Here is an 18,459-nt window from a genome sequence, read left to right as displayed (position 1 = left end):
TCCTATCAGATTTCTTCTTCTTCAGCCTTTACCTTTTCCACTTATCACTTAAGCTTCTCACTTAATCACCCCCTCCTTCACCTCCCATTTTCTACCTCAGCTGATCCACCTATCATCTGCCAGCCTGTTCTCCTTCCCCTCCCCCACTTTCTAATTCTGGTTCCTTCTCCCTTCCTTTCCAGTTCTGATGAAGGATCTCGGCTCAAAACATCGACAGTCTATTCTCCTTCATAGGTTCTAGCGGACTGGCTGAGTACCTCCAGCACTTAGTGTGTGTTTTACTGAAGTTTATATCCATAACCATAGACTAACTGAAGCAAATTAGTGTCAAAGATATATTGTTAGAAATGGTAAATCCTACATCAATATACACCATATACCTTGATAAAGAAGGCAAGTGTATTTAAAGGATTGACAAGAGATTCTGCAGACATTGGAAATCCAGAGGAACACATACAAAATACCAAAGGAACTCATTATGAAGGACCCCACGCACCCCTCATACAATCTCTTCTCCCTCCTGCTGTCTGGGAAAAGGCTCCAAAGCATTTGGGCTATCACAACCAGACTATGTAACAGTTTCTTCCCCCAAGCTATCAGACTCCTCAATACCCAAAGCCTGGACCGACACCTTGCCCTATTGTCCTGTTTATTATTTATTGTAATGCCTGCAATGTTTTTGTGCACTTTATGTAGTCCTGTGTAGGTCTGTGGTCTAGTGTAGCTTTCTCTGTGTTGTTGTTTTTTTACGTAGTTCAATCTAGTTTTTGTACTGTGTTATGTAACACCATGGTCCTGAAAAACATTGTCTCATTTTTACTATGCACTGTACCAGCAGTTATGGTCGAAATGACAATAAAAGTAACTTGACTTGACTTGACGATTGTGACAATGTAGTAGTGGTGGTGGAGGAGTGTAGAGGGATGGGTTAGTGAGAGGAGATAGTGATCAACCCAGACCCTTTCGGTAACAGTAAGCACAAGGGATTCTGCAGATGCTGGAAATCCAGGTTAACTCACACAAAATGCTGGAATAACTCAGCAGATTAGGCAACATCTATGGAAGTGAATGAAGAGTCAATGTTTTAGGTCAAGACTCATTATCAGGACTGAATTTGAAGGTGCTGTTAAAGAGTCTTTGCTCAAAACTTTGACTGTTTATTTCTCTCCAAAGATTTGAGTGACCTTAAGAGGTGTAGTTCAAATGGATAGCCAGAGATAAATAATCACTGACTCAGTTGAAGTGACATTCAAATTCACCTTCAAGTTTATTATCATCTGAATGAACATGTCTATAACCAAACGAAACAATATTCCTCTGGACCACAGTGCATGCTCAAAAATTATTTACAGCACGGAAAACAAATCATCAACACTAATAAGTTAACAAAATATAATTTAAAGTGCATTTTTGCATTTGCTTTTTGCAGCAGCTGTACAGTGCAAAGACATAAAATCATTAGAAAAATACAACAATAAATAAATAGTGGGAAAAAAGGAATAGTGGGGTAGCGTTTATGGTTCACGGACCTTTCAGAGATCTGCTCGTGAAAGGGAAAAGGCTCCTGTATCTTTTCCCCGATGGTGGAAATGAGAAGAGGGCGTGTCTCAGATAGTGATAGTCTAGCAATGATTGATTCTGCCTTCTTGAAGATGTCTTTGATGCTGCGGAAGATTCAGCCCATGATGGAGCAGGCGAGAAGATATCCTCAGTGTTGTGGAATGTTCTGCCCATGTTGGAGCTGGTTCTCCTTTTGCCTTTTGCAATCCTCTGCATTGCAGTCTGTGAAGTACTCCGGTCACAATGGTCTCCGCTGTAGTTCTGTAGAAATTAGTAAGTCTGTGGTAACCTACCGAATCTCCTCAAGTCCTACCTCAGGTAGACGTGTGGAGTAAGGAATAGTTTGTTTGTGAAGTTGATGAAGTGGGTGAAAGATCACCAGCATGTAATGTCAGCTGTGGCTCTTTCCACTGAAGCTGACCTGTTGACAGTCTCCCGTGCTTCCTGTTCTTAATTTCTAATTTCCGTAACCAGCACTCCCTTTGCTTTTCCTGAAGCACTCAGTTTCCATTTCTAAATATTTTAATGATTGCACATGCAGCATACTGCTCTCTAGAAATGTGAATAAGCAGTATATTTTCTTTAAGTGGATGAAAGGATGTGCTGGTATTGGAGAAGGTCCAGAGGACGTTCACAAGAATGATACCAGGAATGAAAGAGTTAACATATTAGGAGCATTTGATGACACTGGGCCCATGCTCATTAAGTTTTAGAAGACTGAGTGTGGACCTTATTGAAACCTATTGAATATTGAAAGAGTGGACATGGAGAAGATGTTTCCTATAGTGAGGGAGTCCAGGACCAGAGGGCACAGCCTCAGAAATCAAGAGCATCCCTTCAGAACAAAGATAAGGAGGAATTTCTTCAGCTGGAAGGTGGTGAACCTTTGGAATTCATTGCCACAGACAGCTGTGGAGGCCAGGTCATTGTGTATGTTTAAAATAGAGTTTGCTAAGTTCTTGATTAGTCAGGGTATCAATGGTTACTGGGAGAAGGCAGGAAATAGGGTTGGGACAGATAATGATCAGCCATGATGAAATAGCAGAGCAGACTTGATGGGCTGAATGGACGAATTCTTCTCCTGTGTCTTATGGTCTATGGTGCTAGGTTTTTGTTTAATTTTTAAGCCGAAGCTGGGGTTATTGTCACATGATCAAGTGCATGTCATCGGGGACACTACTCACCCCAATCATAAACTGTTTCAGCTGCTTCCATCTGGCATACGTACCGCAGCATTACGGCCGGGACCAACAGACTACAGACAGCTGCTTTTTACAAGCCATTAGACTTTGAAATTCACATGTCTGTACTTTGCGATGGAGTCATAATGCAAAGATTTTTACTCCCTCACATTGTGGGACGGATGTAAGATTAAAGTGAATTCAATTTAATTGAATTCAATGTGTGCATAGGTACAACAAAACATTATTTTTGCAGCAACTTGACACACGACATTTAAACATCATTTAAGCATAAACCACACACAATTATTACATGAAAAACACGATTAGAGCAAAGAGAAACAAATACAGGGAAATGGGATGAGATCAGATAGGTTGGCATGGACGAGTTGAAACAAAGACCTTTGTTTCAGTGTCTATGCAGGTAGATGGGGCTGGTTTGGAGTAGCACCGAGGTTATCATGAAAATAGTGGGCCAAAGGGTCTGTTCTTGCACAGTGTGTTCTTCATTGTACAGTCTATGTTATATGTCTGGCTGAGTGAGAATAGAAGATGTTCTCCCTGATGGAATCTTATTGGAAACCTGGTAGTTTTATGACTACCTTTACAGTATAACATGTTGTAACATGTGCCTGTGACGCTGCTGCTTACACATTGTGCCGCTGAAGGGTCTCGGCCCAAAACATCAACTACTTATTACACTCCATAGATGCTGCCTGGCCTGCTGAGTTTTTCCAGCATTTTGTGTGTGTTACCCTGCATTTCCGTAATCTGTAGAATCCCTTGAGTTTATAAATCTCTAGACCACTGGGCCAGCTCATTAGAGACCAGCCTAATAACTGTAGCCTGTGTAACTTTACTTGCCTGCAATGGATTATTATAATTTAATTTGCCAGGGTTTTCATCACTTCTCAAACCACACACCTTTCCAGCTCTCGTTGTCCTCCCCCACCTCCTTCACCCCCATCCTTTCCAGCTCACTGCTCACTGACTTCTCCATGAGTATTGGTTTCCTGTCCCAGAGCAGTCTGGATTCATAGTTCTACCAGATAAATCAATGGAGCTGGGTTGGATGGGCAAGACCCTCATTTCCTGTAGTAGTGAATCATCCAGGGGGTTTGGGGGCATGTGAGTGGCAACAGAACCAGTAGTTTTAAGGAATGCAATAGAACATTGACTATGAATACAAGAATAAAAAGGCATTGCGTGGTTTATTCTTGTAAACACATTTATATTATGAATAAAGTTTATTTTCATATAAAAATATCAGTGCAGCTTGTTGAGTCAGAAGGGTCTGTATCACACTGCATCGCTAGATAAATATATCGATAAAAGTAATCTCCGTGATAAATTAAGGAATTGAGCCTTTGTGTAACGTTAATGCAGCCACGTAATTGTTACTGGGACTGGCTTCAGAAGAGAAACAGTGGCAGGACCTATTGAAATGTGAAAACAATGACAGGTGGAGTTCAGTGCAGGGAGTTCTGAATTTATACTCATGGTCTCAAATTGCAGGAGCAACACCTCACATTCTGTCTGGGTAGCTTCCAGCCTGATGGCGTGAAGGTTGATACATCAAACTTCCAGTAACCTTTCCCCAAACCTCCTCCCCGACTCTTCATCCATTCCCCATTTTAGCTCCTCGTTTACTTCTTCTCTTCCCATCACCTCTGGTGCCCCTCATCATTCCCTTTCTCCTATGGCCCTCTCTCCTCACCAATCAGATTCCCTCTTCTTTAGCCCTTTACCTCTTGACCCTATCATCTTCCAGCTTCTCACTTCATTCTCCCTTCCCCACTCACCCACTTTCCCCCTCAACAGGCTTCACCTATCACCTGCCAGCTTGTACTCTTTCCCCTTCCCCTTCCCACCTTCTTAATCTGGTTTATCAGCCATTTCCCCCCTTCTCCCTTTCTCCCTCTTACTTCTTCCCTTCACCACTCTGCCCCCCCCCCCACCTCTTCTCTTCTCCTGACATGCCTTTCACCTCCCTCTGCCTTCCCATTCTCCTGTGGACCACTCTCCTCTCCTATCAGATTCCTTCTATCCACCCCGTGGCTTTACCTATCACTTTCTAATTCATGCTCCCTCCCCTGCACCTGGCTTCTGCCCCCTTTCTCTCCAGTCCTGCTGAAGGGTGTCAGCCCAAAGCACCGACTACTCTTTTCCAGAGATGCTGCCTGCCCAGCTGAGTTCCTCCAGCACTGTGTGTGTTGCAGGGCTCCTTCACCATGCTGTGTGTGCTGCTCTGCACAAACTGTGTTATCTTTCTATTGTGACAGACGTGCCCACATCACGTTCTTGTAACACATTTCAGCTTTGCAGCGAGCATCCATTAAGTCCCTGACTCTCTTTTTCATTCGATACGCTTGCAGCAACACAACAAAGGTATAACTGTGATATTTTTAGCTTCTATTGAAGTGAATGATAAGAAAATCACAGTGAACTTCCTCTGCTGCTTGTAATCAGTATTTTACCAGAAATGTTTTGTTGGCTTCAGTAAGTAACACCCGAAAGATGTGATGTACAAATCCCCACTCACTCTGGCTAGAACTGCATTGTTCAAAGTTCAAAGTAAATTTATAATCAAAGTACCTATATGTCTGGGTGGAGGATGGAGACGTCTCTAGCAAAGGAGGTGTATAGTGGTTCTTTCCTCCCGCTAGCCTGCAGATCACCCTTGGGCAAGGTGTAGCACCTGCTTAGCTTCCCTGATCAGGGTCATGTGAAGCCATGGGAGCAGGTGGTGGATGGTCATATGAGCAGCTGGTGCAGATCACGAGTCCTGGTTATGTGACCACTGGCACCAGGCAGACAGTCTCTGAAGGGTATTAATAATGGCTGGGGTCACCCGTTTTGTAAAGACATTTCCCAGAAGAAGGCAATGGCAAACCACTTCAGTAGAAAAAATTGCCGAGAACAATCATGGCCATGGAATGACCATGATCACTTACATCATATGACGCATAATGATGATGATGATCTCCCCTCATCTACAATCTCAATCCTGATGAAGGATCGTGACCCCAAACATGACTGTCCAATTCCTCGCACAGGTGCAGCCTGATCTTCGGAGTTCCTCCGGCTCTTTATATGTTGCTGACAGAGACTGACGTGTCAGTTGACCTAAAGGAAACAAAGTGGACAAAATAAATCCAAAGACATGTCAGAGAAATGAGAAGATAATAGAATGTATCTAATCAAAAGTGGAAAAAAAAAGCTGCAGCAACAACAACTGAAATGCTGGAAGAGCTCAAGCAGTCAAGCAGCCTCTGAAGAAAGAACTCATTATACAGATTGCTTCTTTCCAGAATTTCTGTGTTTGTTACTACCAGAAGTAGTTCACATAAGTTTTGTAGTATTAGATTATGGATAATCAATTGGTGGGCTTCTTTGAGGAACTAACTTAACCTTTTGATATTGGTTGCCTGGGGATAATGTGAAGACATTGAACAGTGTGTGGGTGTCAATTATTCATCAACTCAAGCTTTAAATCTTGTTATGACAAATAAAGATACCAGCTGAAGGGACTGAGATTCAGAGCGGAATTCAGTATTAAACCTAATGGCTGTGGGTTACCATTTGCTTATCTGGAAATAAATCATTAGTCTAGGAATTTTCCAGCCTTGTGTTTGCATCTCAATGTATTGCATGAATGGGATATATTTTTATGAAGTGTTTTTGCTGAATACATAGTGGATCCTATCCATATTCTACACATTCAGATGGTGGAGTTGATCAAAGGGACCGGATACAAGGAGAAGGCAGCAGAATGGGATTGAGAGAAGGAAGGGGACATGAGGGTGGTGAATCTTTTGAGCTCTTTGCCACAGACAGTTGTGGTGGTCAAGTCGTTGGGTATTTTTAAGGTGGAGATTGGTTAGTCAGGGTGTCAAAGGTTATGGGGAGAAGGCAAGAGAATGGGGTTGAGAGGGAAAAAAAATCAGCCAGAATGGAGTAGACTAGATTGGCCAAATAGCCTAATTTTGTTTTGTTTTATGGTCTTATTGTCTTATGATGGATGGGAGTATGTGCCTGATATGAAATTCATATCACAGAAACCAAGTTTGATTCAATCAATAATAAAGACTATGAAGGGAAAAAAATCAATGCCAGACTGACTCAACAGCAGCGCAGGTCACTTGCTTAAATATAATTTAATTCCGTTGTCTCACCCAGGACTTGCAATATCTGGATTCTCCATCATTTTATTTTCTCCCTTCCAGTTATACATGTATTACAGCTAGGGGCGTCGGAGTTCGCAGTTCAGTTCTCATGCGGGCTGTGTGACGCTTGTGTGGTCTCCCTGTGAACACGTGGGTTTCCTCCTAGTGCTCTGGTTTCCTCCCACATCGCAAAGCCATACAGGTTGGTAGGTTAATTGGTCATTGTAAATTGTCCCGCGATTAGGCTGGGGCTAAATAGGTGAATTGCAGGGCAGTGTGGCTTGGTGAACTGGAAGGGCCTGTTCTTCACTGTATCTCTAAATAAATAAATACTCTTTGGCAGGGGGTTCAGATGGGTAATTTTGCGCATTTCAGTGTGCCCTGTTTAATGAAAAATTATCATTCTGGTGAGTTTGGTTAAGGAAGATTTGAGGAGATTTGAATATAAAACTGAAATTGTTTTTGCAATTTTGGATCGCCAGTTGTGAGATGGTACAAAGTATGCCTGTATCTGTGGGCACTAGAATAGAAAAGAGCAAAGCACTCCCCAGGGACATTCAGAGGGCGAAAAGAGAAAGTCACATATTAACAGGCTGCTAGCTACCACCTAAACAATGCTGACTAATTCTATCATTTGCTTCTGAACTTGTTCACCTCTGTAACTTCACATATCCTTCTAAGCCCACTCTTTGAACCAGCACAAGGCAGCAACTTTTAATGGCCTGTAAATTTCTCTGAAGTGTATTTTTCCTTGAGGTACTTCAAGCCACTTTTCGAAGGTGAGGAGCGACACACTCAGTGGATGGACCACGGCAGCAGAAGACAGTGAACATACACTCAGCGGCCACTTTACTGAGTACAGGAGGTACCTAAAAAAGTGGCCGCTGAGTGTATAAATGCAATTTATTTTTACCATGGCTGGAGGTTATATGCCAGATGTGTCACAGCTTCCATGATCTATCTCCAGTTCAGTTTTTGAAAGATTAAGAGGAAAATTTAGAACAGAGAACTTTAGCCAGAGACTAGTTTATCTGTGGAATCTGTTGCCATAGGCAGCTGTGGAGGCCAAACCTTTGTATATTTAAGGCAGAGGTTGATAGATTTCTTAATTGGACAGGACATGTAGGGATATCAAGGGAAGACAGGAGAATAGGGCTGAGAGGGAAAACTGGATCACCCGTGACGAAAAGGCAGAGTAGACTCAATGGGCCAAATGGCCTAATTCTGCTGCCATGTCTTATGGTCTAAATTATTTGGATATAGTATATTAGTGTGATCACTTGAGCTGAGTGTGCAGTTCTCTTAAGGGGTTGACTTTTGGAGGCCAGTCCAGGACCCACATATTCTGGTACAGTGTGGGCAAGAGTAAGTTGAGGCTATTGTTAGTGGTTAGGGGTTGTTTGGTTGTTCAGTCTCTCCTTTTGCAGCTGACGCTTGTTCTCTGAAGCACAGCGGAGGTCACTCTTATGTAGCGCAGCTCCCTCTTGAACAGATTTCCTCCAGATATATCTGTTGACTGCCATACCTTCCCAGTTTTTAGATATAATGCTGAATTTCTTCAGAATATATGCAGTACTTGCAAAAGTCCTAGACGCACATATATAGCCAGTAAGAGCTTTGCACAGTTCTGTATTGTCGACATGGAGCAGAGAGCGAGTTTGTAAATCTGTACAGAGCAAAGGATATTGGGAATGGTGAGGGGGCAGTGCCATGGTAGGGATATGGGACAAGTGGCAGAGAAGGAGTGCCGGGAATGGGAGGTTGGCATGGGTACAGACACACCCACCCAATCCTGAGACACCAGGCAAAGTCATTTGATTGCAGACAATTGTTGTATTGCAGAGTGTCACTTTGGTGCTTCCTGCTCCCTCCCCAACCATGATTCACTTCTCCCTGCCCCTCCCACTCTCAGTCCACAATAGAGACATGTGGTAACTTCTATTTTACAAAAAGACCACTCGACAACCTGATGGCCAAAAGAGCATCTTTATCTGGGACGGCAAATGATATTCACAATACAGAGGCTTCCAGGTACCTCGTGCGGCCTGGGTGGAGGAACTATATACAATGCATACTGGGAGTAAAAAGAGCGGAAGTAAAGACCCCGCCAACCCCGGATCCCGCCTCTTGCTACCAACAGCTCCCTGATTAGTATTAACTTACTTTTAATAATACTCACATTACAACACTTATTCCCCCTTTAAAATCCAACATTCCACAAATATAGAAGAAATGGGAAATAAAAACAGTGGTATCATTAGCACCAGGTTACCAATACAAAAACACCTAAAAAACATGGCAAATTCAACGTTCAATGTAACAACAAAAGGAACTATCCAATCAAAGATTCAATCTGTCAGGAGGTTTGCGAGGGCGCTGTGATCTACGCACTACCCCCGGTGACCCAGCAGGCACCGTTGGTGAGGATGTTTTGGGTGGATCTAGTGTTGGGGACCCAAAAGGGGTCTGTGTGTCCGCGTGAGAATGTCTATCCTCTTCAGGGGACTCTGCCCCCTCTGCCAGTGTCTCTCCCTCTGGCAAAGTCACTGGTGGACATACTTTCCTGGTTTGCATTAAGCAGTCATTGCTCCTTAACTGTTTTGGACTACTGAGCTTCTTTGAAATCGGTGGCAAGCTATTCTCAGCATTATTGGGATAAACAGCATCTGCAGGTTTGCCGCCTGGCTTGGAACACACTGAAGAAGGAACTTTGGTTTTTGAACCACCTTCACGACCGTGGCTCAGAATAGACCCAATTACAATTTTTTCATTGAGTTCCTTGTTATAACTTGGAACTATCTGGAGTTCAACAGCAGGAAATTGCAATGCATTTTGGAAAACCTCTTGTGCTTGAACAAAGGTCTTGTCTGTTAAATCACAGTCATTGATTTTGATGATTCATTCATTCTCCTGGAGCAGTTCCTCTTTTCTTGAACGGCTGTTCTCTTCAATACCACGAATACTCACGCCAAGGAATCTTCCACTCAGCATAGAGTTAAAAGGCACCACATGGATTCCCAGGGGGCCACCGCCTCCAGAAAATTATACTTTCTTTGTCAAATCACTTAGAGTGCTTTCTGAATGCTTGTCTGCTGGTCCTGGAGGCTCTGTTCTTACATTGTCTGCAGGTGCCCCGTTTGCTACTGTTACGATTGGCTTCACATGTAGGTTCCTGTTAGCGGGATCATCAGGCTGAGAAGCACCTTGCTGTAATTAGGCAGGTGGTACAAGTGCTGGGTCACTGCTTTGCCGTACTAGAAGTGGCGTGCTGGCTTTCAGTGCTGAGGGGGTAACTTCAATTGCTCCTGTAATAGGCTGAAGAGCCACCAGCTGTGCTGTGAGCTCACTCTCAAACGAGTCCGGAATATGTCTGTCACTCACATTGCCATCGGCAACTTCATCTGCACGCTGCACCTCACGCTCTTCCGTCATGTGTGCATATTTAAATTCACGCCAGATGAGCCGGATATTGCGAAGCCAATCGCGGCCCAGAAGACTGGGCCCACTGCCCTTAGTTATCACCAGCCTGGCTTCAGCCTTCTGGCTGCCGGCCGAAATATCCACATATAACACCCCTAAATGAGGTATGCGCTGCCCCATATAGGTCCTGATTTGGAGCTTAGATGGTCTGATGGGAGGCAGGTTGGATCCTCATGTTCTCCTGTAGGTCACTTCACTAATCCAGTAGCTACTGGATCCAGTTGATCCAGTAGCCCCTGAATCAATCTCGAACTTAATGTCCTTTCCCCTGACAGTGACTGTGGCATAATATGGTTCAGGTGGTCCCACATCTGTTTCCACCCCAAACATGTTGTAGGCACACGCTGTCTCCTCGTCTGCTTCTCCTCGGTGGTGTGTGGCTGCCTGAGTCTGCTGAGCTTTCCCCTGCCCAGGCTTAACCTCACCCTTTATGCTCCTGCACTTTTTAACGAAATGTCCCTTCTTGCTACAAGCATGGCAGACAGTATCTTTGAATTTACAAACACTTGCATAGTGTGTTCCTCCACACTGAAAACATTCCACCCGCTTTTCCTGTCCACCAGTCTCCCTCCTGACTTGGTGCACTGCCACCGACTGCAACCCCTCCATGTCCTTTCTGTATATCCTTGGCATTATTAGCAGCCAACTCCATGCCCTAAGCAATCTCTAGGGCTGTTTTGAAAGTCAATGGTGGGGTTTCCCCCAACAAGTGGCGTTGTATGGCATAATTATTAATGCCACATACTAATCTATCATGGAGGATGTCATCCAACACAGCTCCGCAATCACAATGCTCCGATAGCTGCCGAAGCTCAGCCACAAAATTGCCCACAGACTGACCTGGCTTCCGGACATGGCTGTGAAACTTGAACCGTTGAACTATCACCGAAGGTTTCAGACTGTGGTGGTTCCCCACGAGCTTGACCAGTTCGTCATATGGAATTTCTCCCAGTTTCCGCGGCGTAGCTAAGATCCTTATCAGCTTGTAGGTCCTTGCCTCACATACACTCAGGAGAATAGAACGCTTTTTAGCCTCCTCAGTAGTTCCATTAGCATAGAAACAGTGGCCCAACCTTTCCTCGTACTCCTGCCACTCCTCGATTTGCTCGTCAAACACACCGACAGTTCCGAATGTAGCCTCGCCCACACACAGCTCCTGATCGAAAATGGGGCTGACCCGTCCACAAAACCAGTATACCTCGTCACCAAAAATATGTGGTAACTTCTACTTTACAAAAAGACCACTCACACAGACAGACAGACAGACATACTTTATTGATCCCGAGGGAAACTGGGTTTCATTACAGCTGCACCAACCAAGAATAGAGTAGAAATATAGCAATATAAAACCATAAATAATTAAATAATACTAAGTTAATCATGCCAAGTGGAAATAAGTCGAGGACCAGCCTATTGGCTCAGGGTGTCTGACACTCCGAGGGAGGGGTTTTAAAGTTTGATGGCCACAGGCAGGAATGACTTCCTATGACGCTCAGTGTTACATCTTGGTAGAATGAGTTTCTGGCTGAATGTACTCCTGTGCCTAACCAGTACATTATGGAGTGGATGGGAGTCATTGTCCAAGATGGCATGCAACTTGGACAGCATCCTCTTTTCAGACACCATCGTCAGAGAGTCCAGTTCCATAGCACTTGACAACTTGATGGCCAAAAGAGCATCTTTATCTGGGACGGCAAATGATATTTACAATACAGAGGCTTCCAGGTACCTCGTGCGGCCTGGGTGGAGGAACTATATACAATGTATACCGGGAGTAAAAAGAGCGGAAGTAAAGACCCTGCCAACCCCGGATCCTGCCTTTTGCTACCAACAATTCCCCGACTAGTATTAACTTACTTTTAATAATACTTACATTACAACAAGACATATATCAGAATCAGGTTTATCATCACTTATCACTTCCGCCACCTCCTACGGGATCCCACCACCAGCCACATCTTCCCCTCCCTCCTACTCTCAGCTTTCCACCGGGATCGCTCCCTATGCGACTCCCTTGTCCATTCATCTCCCCCATCCATCCCCACCGACCTCCCTCCAGGCACTTAACCCTGCAAATGGAAGAAGTGCTACATCTGCCCCCACACTTCTTCCCTCACCACCATCCCAGGCCCCAGACAGTCCTTTCAGGTGAGGCATCACTTCACCTGCGAGTCAACTGGGGTGATGTACTGTGTCCGGTGCTCCCGATGTGGCCTTTTATACATTGGGGAGACCCGCCGCAGACTGGGAGACCGTTTCACTGAACACCGGTTCAGTGGCAGAACTCTCCCACTCCGACATGCGACTCTACCGTCAAGATGAGGCCACACGCAGGTCAATGGAGCAATACCTTATCTCCCGCCTAGGTAGCCTCCTACCTGCAGGCATGAACATCCATCTCACAGTCCTCCGTTGATACCCCTGCCCCCCCTTACCCCATCCCTATCTATAATTTTAGTCTGGTTCTCTTTCTCTCTTTTCCCCCCGTCACTATAATCTCCCACCAGCCCTACCTTTCTTTCTCTTTTATTTCCCATAATTCTCCACCTTCCCCCTAGCCTACTTTCCTTCAGCCTATCACTTCCCAGCTCTCTACTTCTTATCCCTCCTCGACCATCCCATGTTACTTCACTCCTGATGAAGGGTGTCGGCCCGAAACGTCGTCACTACCTCCTCCCATAGATGCTGTCTGGCCTGCTGAGTTCTGCCAGCATTTTGTGTTTTTATCATCACTCGTATATGTCATGAAATTTGTTTTTTTTTGGAGCAGCAACAGTACAGTGCAATACATAAAATCACTGCAGTACTGTGCAAAAGTGTTAGGCACCCTAGCTGTATATATGTACCTAAGTTTTTTGCACAGTACTGTGTATGGATATATAACAGATAAATGACTATATGAAATAAATATATGAAATAAAAGAACATCATCAATAATAATCACCATGAAGACTGGTGGTACATGTGGAATTCTTCATTCTATTTCATTCAGTAATTTAACTAACCATCTATTCCTTACTCGTTTCTGTGTTTTCCAGCTAATTCCTAAGTCCATCTCTGTTACTTTCCTCAACATGTGTGACTTCAGTGTTACAGTCTCCTGCTCTGTCACATCTGCAGCATAATGCATAGCACTGAATTATCAAAGCACCTTTCTCAGCAGATCCCAAACCACCAAATGGAATGGAGACAGCTAGCTGATTGGAACATCACTGTCTCTTCCAAGACAAACACCTTCCTAACTCTGAAATAGGTATATCTTTCATAGTCATAGAGTCATAGAAAAGTCCTCTTCCAAGACAAACACCTTCCTAACTCTGAAATAGGTATATCTTTCATAGTCATAGAGTCATAGAAAAGTACAACATAAAAACAGGCTCTTTGGTCTATTAGTCTGTGCCAAACCATTTAAACTGCCTACTCCCATCATTGAGATATCCCCACAACCAATGGACTCACTTTCAAGCACTCTTCATCTCATGTTCTCGATATTTTTTGCTTATTTAGTTATTATTATTGTTTCTTCTATTTATTTTTACACAGTTTGCTGCTTTCTGCACTCCGGTTGAACATCCTAGTTGGACAGTCTTTCATTGATCCTGTTGTGGTTATTTTTCTACACATTTGTTGAATATACACACAGGAAGTTGAATGTCAGGGTGTGTATGGTGACATATATGTATTTTAAAATACAATTTATTTTGAACTTTGAGCTGCACCTGAAGCATAGCCTCCATATCCCTACTATCCATGGACCTATCCAAACTTCTCTTAAACATTTCATTGAGACAGAAGAAAGACAAAAGCAAAAAAAAAATAGAATGCAGAATAAAGTGTAACAATTACTGAGAAACTGCAGTGCAGGAAAACAATAAAGTGCAAGATCGGAACAAGGTAGGACTGTCTCCCCGATAATAGTCTGAGAACTCCTTGAGCTACCATACTGAAGGCTGCTCATCCCTGCCTTGTCAAGGGTAACTAGGTATGAGCTTGTATCCAGCAAATTAATGAAAATAAAACTCATTCCCTTACATAACAGGTTCCCATTCTCACTACCCCAGCGTTGAAGAATTCCCTCTGCAAACAAAATCAGAATCTGCTTTATTCTCCCTGAGATACGATATGAAATTTGTTGTTTTGTGGCATAAAATATTACTATACACTCAGTGTACATTTGTGGCCTTCTGCTGCCGAGGCCCATCCACTTCACAGTTTGATGTTTTAAGTATTCAGAGACGCTCTTTTGCACACCATTGTTGTAACGTGTGGTTATTTGAGTTGCTGTTGCCTTCCTATCAGCTTGAACCAGTGTGGCCATTCTCCTCTGACCTCTCTCATTAACAAGGCATTTTCACCTACGGAATTGCCACTCACTGGATGCTTTTTTTTTGGTACCATTCTCTGTAAAGTCTGGAGGTTGTTGTATATGAAAATCCCAGGAGATCAGGAGTTTCTGATTGATATACATACACACACATATATCAGAAATTTATCATCAGAGTACATACGTCACCACATTTATCTACAATACTGTGCAAAAGTCTTAGGCACATGAATGTATATAGCTAGGGCGTCTAGGGTTCCTAAGAGTTTTGCACAGTACTGTTGTAATTTTATGTATTGCACTGTACTGTTCCCACTCCAAAATAAAACAAATTTTAAGACATATGTGAGTGCTGATTCTGATATGGGTCTCTATTGTGGACTGAGAGTGGGAAGGGGGCAGGAAGAGTTGAATCATGTTTGGATCAAAGTAGGATTGCCTTAGGGACTCCAGGTCCAGAGTTTATTTCCAAAGCCTTCCCCGTGTGTGGGTTTAGCAGCTAGGCAGCTGAGGTTTGAGATCAGAGATTTCCTTCCCCTTGATGAGCTGTCAACCACAGCTGACGAGCGCATCTGCACAAAGTGACTGGTTTTAAAGCGCTATGACAACTTTAAGGAGCCTATATATCAAAGTTCAAATTTCGAAGTAATATTTATAATCAGAGTACATACCTGTCACCACATACAACCCTGAGATTCTTTTTCTTTCTGCAGGCATACTTAGCAAATCTCTCGAACAGGAACTTTAAACAGGATCTATAAACCGTAAATATCAGGGACTGTAAACTGTAAGCAAACTGTGCTAATGCAGATGATAAATAAATAGCAATAAATAACGAGCATGACATAACAAGATGAAAGAGTTCTTAAGTGAGTGTGGCTATTCCTGTTTTGTTCAAGAGCCTGATGGTTGAGGGGTAGAAACCGTTCTTGAACCTGATGGTGTGAGTCCAGAGACACCTGTACCTTCTAACTGATAGCAGCAGGGAGAAAAGAGCCTGGTCTGAGTGGTGAGGATCTTTGACGATGGATGCTGCCTTTCTACGGCAACGTTTCAAGCAGATGTGCTCAATAATTGGGAGGGTTTTACCCATTATATACTAGACTGAATCCACTACCTTTTGTATATACATTGTAATTTATATTTTTTAAAACTGTATTACACTGTACTGCAGCCTCAAATGAACAAATTTAATGCTATATGACAGTGATTATTAAACCTGATTCTGAGAAGAGGAATAGCAAAGTCATATTCTTTGTTTCATGGACAGTTTAGAAATCTGACAGTGGAGCAGAAGAAGCTGTTCATGAATTGTTGAGGGTCTTTAGGTGTCTGTACCTCTTCCCTGATGGTAATAATGAGAATGGCTTTCAAAGGCTTATCAATGGCTTTTTTTTTGTATTTTTGGAATAGTGTTAAACCCTTTCAGTTGCAGTGATCTCTCTGTCACTCTAAAAGCCTTCCCTAATGTTAAAGAGCTTGCTCCAAATGCATTTCAGTCTTCTATTGTCCAGAATAAAAGGCAGACTCCAGTTAGTCAGTTCTTTTAGGTTTAAACTTTTTGTTGGTCTCATCATTGTGAATCCTGAGCTTTACCATCTTCATTGCCTCTAACCCCTGATTTTTTAATACAGGGACCATATTTGTGATATTCTCTCCTGCTTATTTGTCAAATGTATTTTGACATGTTTACAAAAGTAATAGAAAATGTGAGTCCGCGATGATCAAAACTGGGTCCCGAATCATTAATCATTCCTCTTTATATTTAATCATTGGACCAAAAAAGAAAGCAATAATGGGAGGATGATTCTAGGAAGAGCTCAAAATGACTCAGTTTTGTGTTGTACAAATCCTGTGTGTGCCCACCTCCATTTCAATGAGCTTTGCCAATATCCAGCAGATGTATATTAGAGTTTCGGACGAATAAACATTCAGCCAAAAGCCTTATTCCCACTCTCCTGCAATTAAAATTCTTTACTCTTCTGACCTTAACTTCATATATAGCCTTTCTGGCACCGAAAAGATTCAGACTCTGGGGACTGTGGCGATGTTATGTCTCCCAGTCATCGACAGTTGATCTAATATTGTGAATAATCTCAAAGAATTCTTCTCGGACTATGCAAATAACTCAAAACTACGCGGGGAGCTGATGAATGACTCGCAAGATAAGTCTAGACGTTAAGTTATGCAATTGAGAGATAAACTTTGCAGTTTTTCCAGTCAAGTGTGTCGACACAGCCGTAAGCTAAAATGAAGTATTGAGAATAAGTTTTAAAGTCCATGGCGAATACTTTGAACATTAACTATGCTTTTGTAACCTGCAGACATGACTTTCCATGTCCCATTCTTTGTAAGTACAGAATTCTGATTTTAGCAACCTATCCCTCTCAAGACTCCTAGGCGACCTTATCAAAGTCATAGAACACTACAGCACAGAAAAAGGCCCATCGGCCCATCATTTGCTGGCTGTAAGGAGTTTGTTCGCTGTCCCCTTGACATGGGTTTCCTTCGGGTGCTCTGGTTTCCTCCCACAGTCCAAAGACAAGCCAGTTAGCAGGTTAATTGGCCATTGTAAATTGTCCTGTGATTAGGTCAGGGTTAAATCAGGGTGACGTAGCTCAAAGGGCTGGAAGGCTCTGTTCCGCATTGTATCTCAATAAAGAAATAAACAAATAATCCATACTGAACTGTTATTCTATCTAGTCCCCTTGATCTGGACCAGGACCACAGCCCACCATTCACATCCCATCCACATACTTAACCGAGCCTCTCTAAAAACGTTGCAATCCTCCACTTTTGTTGGCAGCTCATTTCTCCCTCTGATTGAAGAAGATCCCCCTCAGGTCAAACTTTCACACTGAATGGCCTCTGGTTCTAATCTCACCCAATCTCAGTGGAAAATGCCTACGTGCATTAACCATATCTAAACCCCTCATAATTTTGCATACCTCTACCAAATCTCCTCTCATTCGCCAGTGCTCCAGAGCATAAAGTCCTGGCCGATGCTATCTTTCCCACTAACTTAAGTCCTCAAGTCCTGGCAATTTTGTTGTAAACCTTCTCTGTACTCTTTCAATCTTATTGATGTCTTTCCTGTAGGTAGGTGACCAGAACCACACATAATACTTCAAATTAGATCTCAATGTCTTATACAACTTCAACATAACATCCCATCTGCTATACTCAATAAGTTGATTTTTGAAGGCCAATGTGTCAAAAGTTCTCTTTATGAACTATTCACCTGAGATTCCACTTTCAAGGAATGACAGATCCATATTCCCAAATCTCTCATTCTGCTGCACTCCTCAATGCCCTATAAGACCTTGGTTTCGATCTACTGAAATGCAAATCCTCACACTTGTCTGCATTAAATTTCATTTGTCATTTTTCCAGCTGGTCTAGATCTCACTGCAAGTTCTGATAGTCTTCCTCACTGTCTACTATACCCCCAATCTTGGTGTCATCTGCAAATTTGGTGATCCACATCCAGATCATTGATCCAGATGACAAACAACAATAGTTGCAGCATTGATCGCTGGTTTGTCTTCCCAAAATGCAACACTTCACACTTATCTGCACTGAGTATTTCTAATAGTGAGAGATATAGATATAGGTGTATGGTGGATATACATCTTTACCAAAGGAGGTGTAAGACGCTCCTTCTCTCCGCTAGCCTGTAGGTCACCCTCGGGCAAGGTGTAGGACCTGCTTAGTCACCTCCCTCCTCAATCAGAGTCATATGAAGTCA

This window comes from Hypanus sabinus, chromosome 11 (assembly GCF_030144855.1).
Source record: "Hypanus sabinus isolate sHypSab1 chromosome 11, sHypSab1.hap1, whole genome shotgun sequence".
In the NCBI taxonomy this organism is placed as follows: domain Eukaryota; kingdom Metazoa; phylum Chordata; class Chondrichthyes; order Myliobatiformes; family Dasyatidae; genus Hypanus; species Hypanus sabinus.
Note: the sequence above shows the minus strand (reverse complement) of the source record.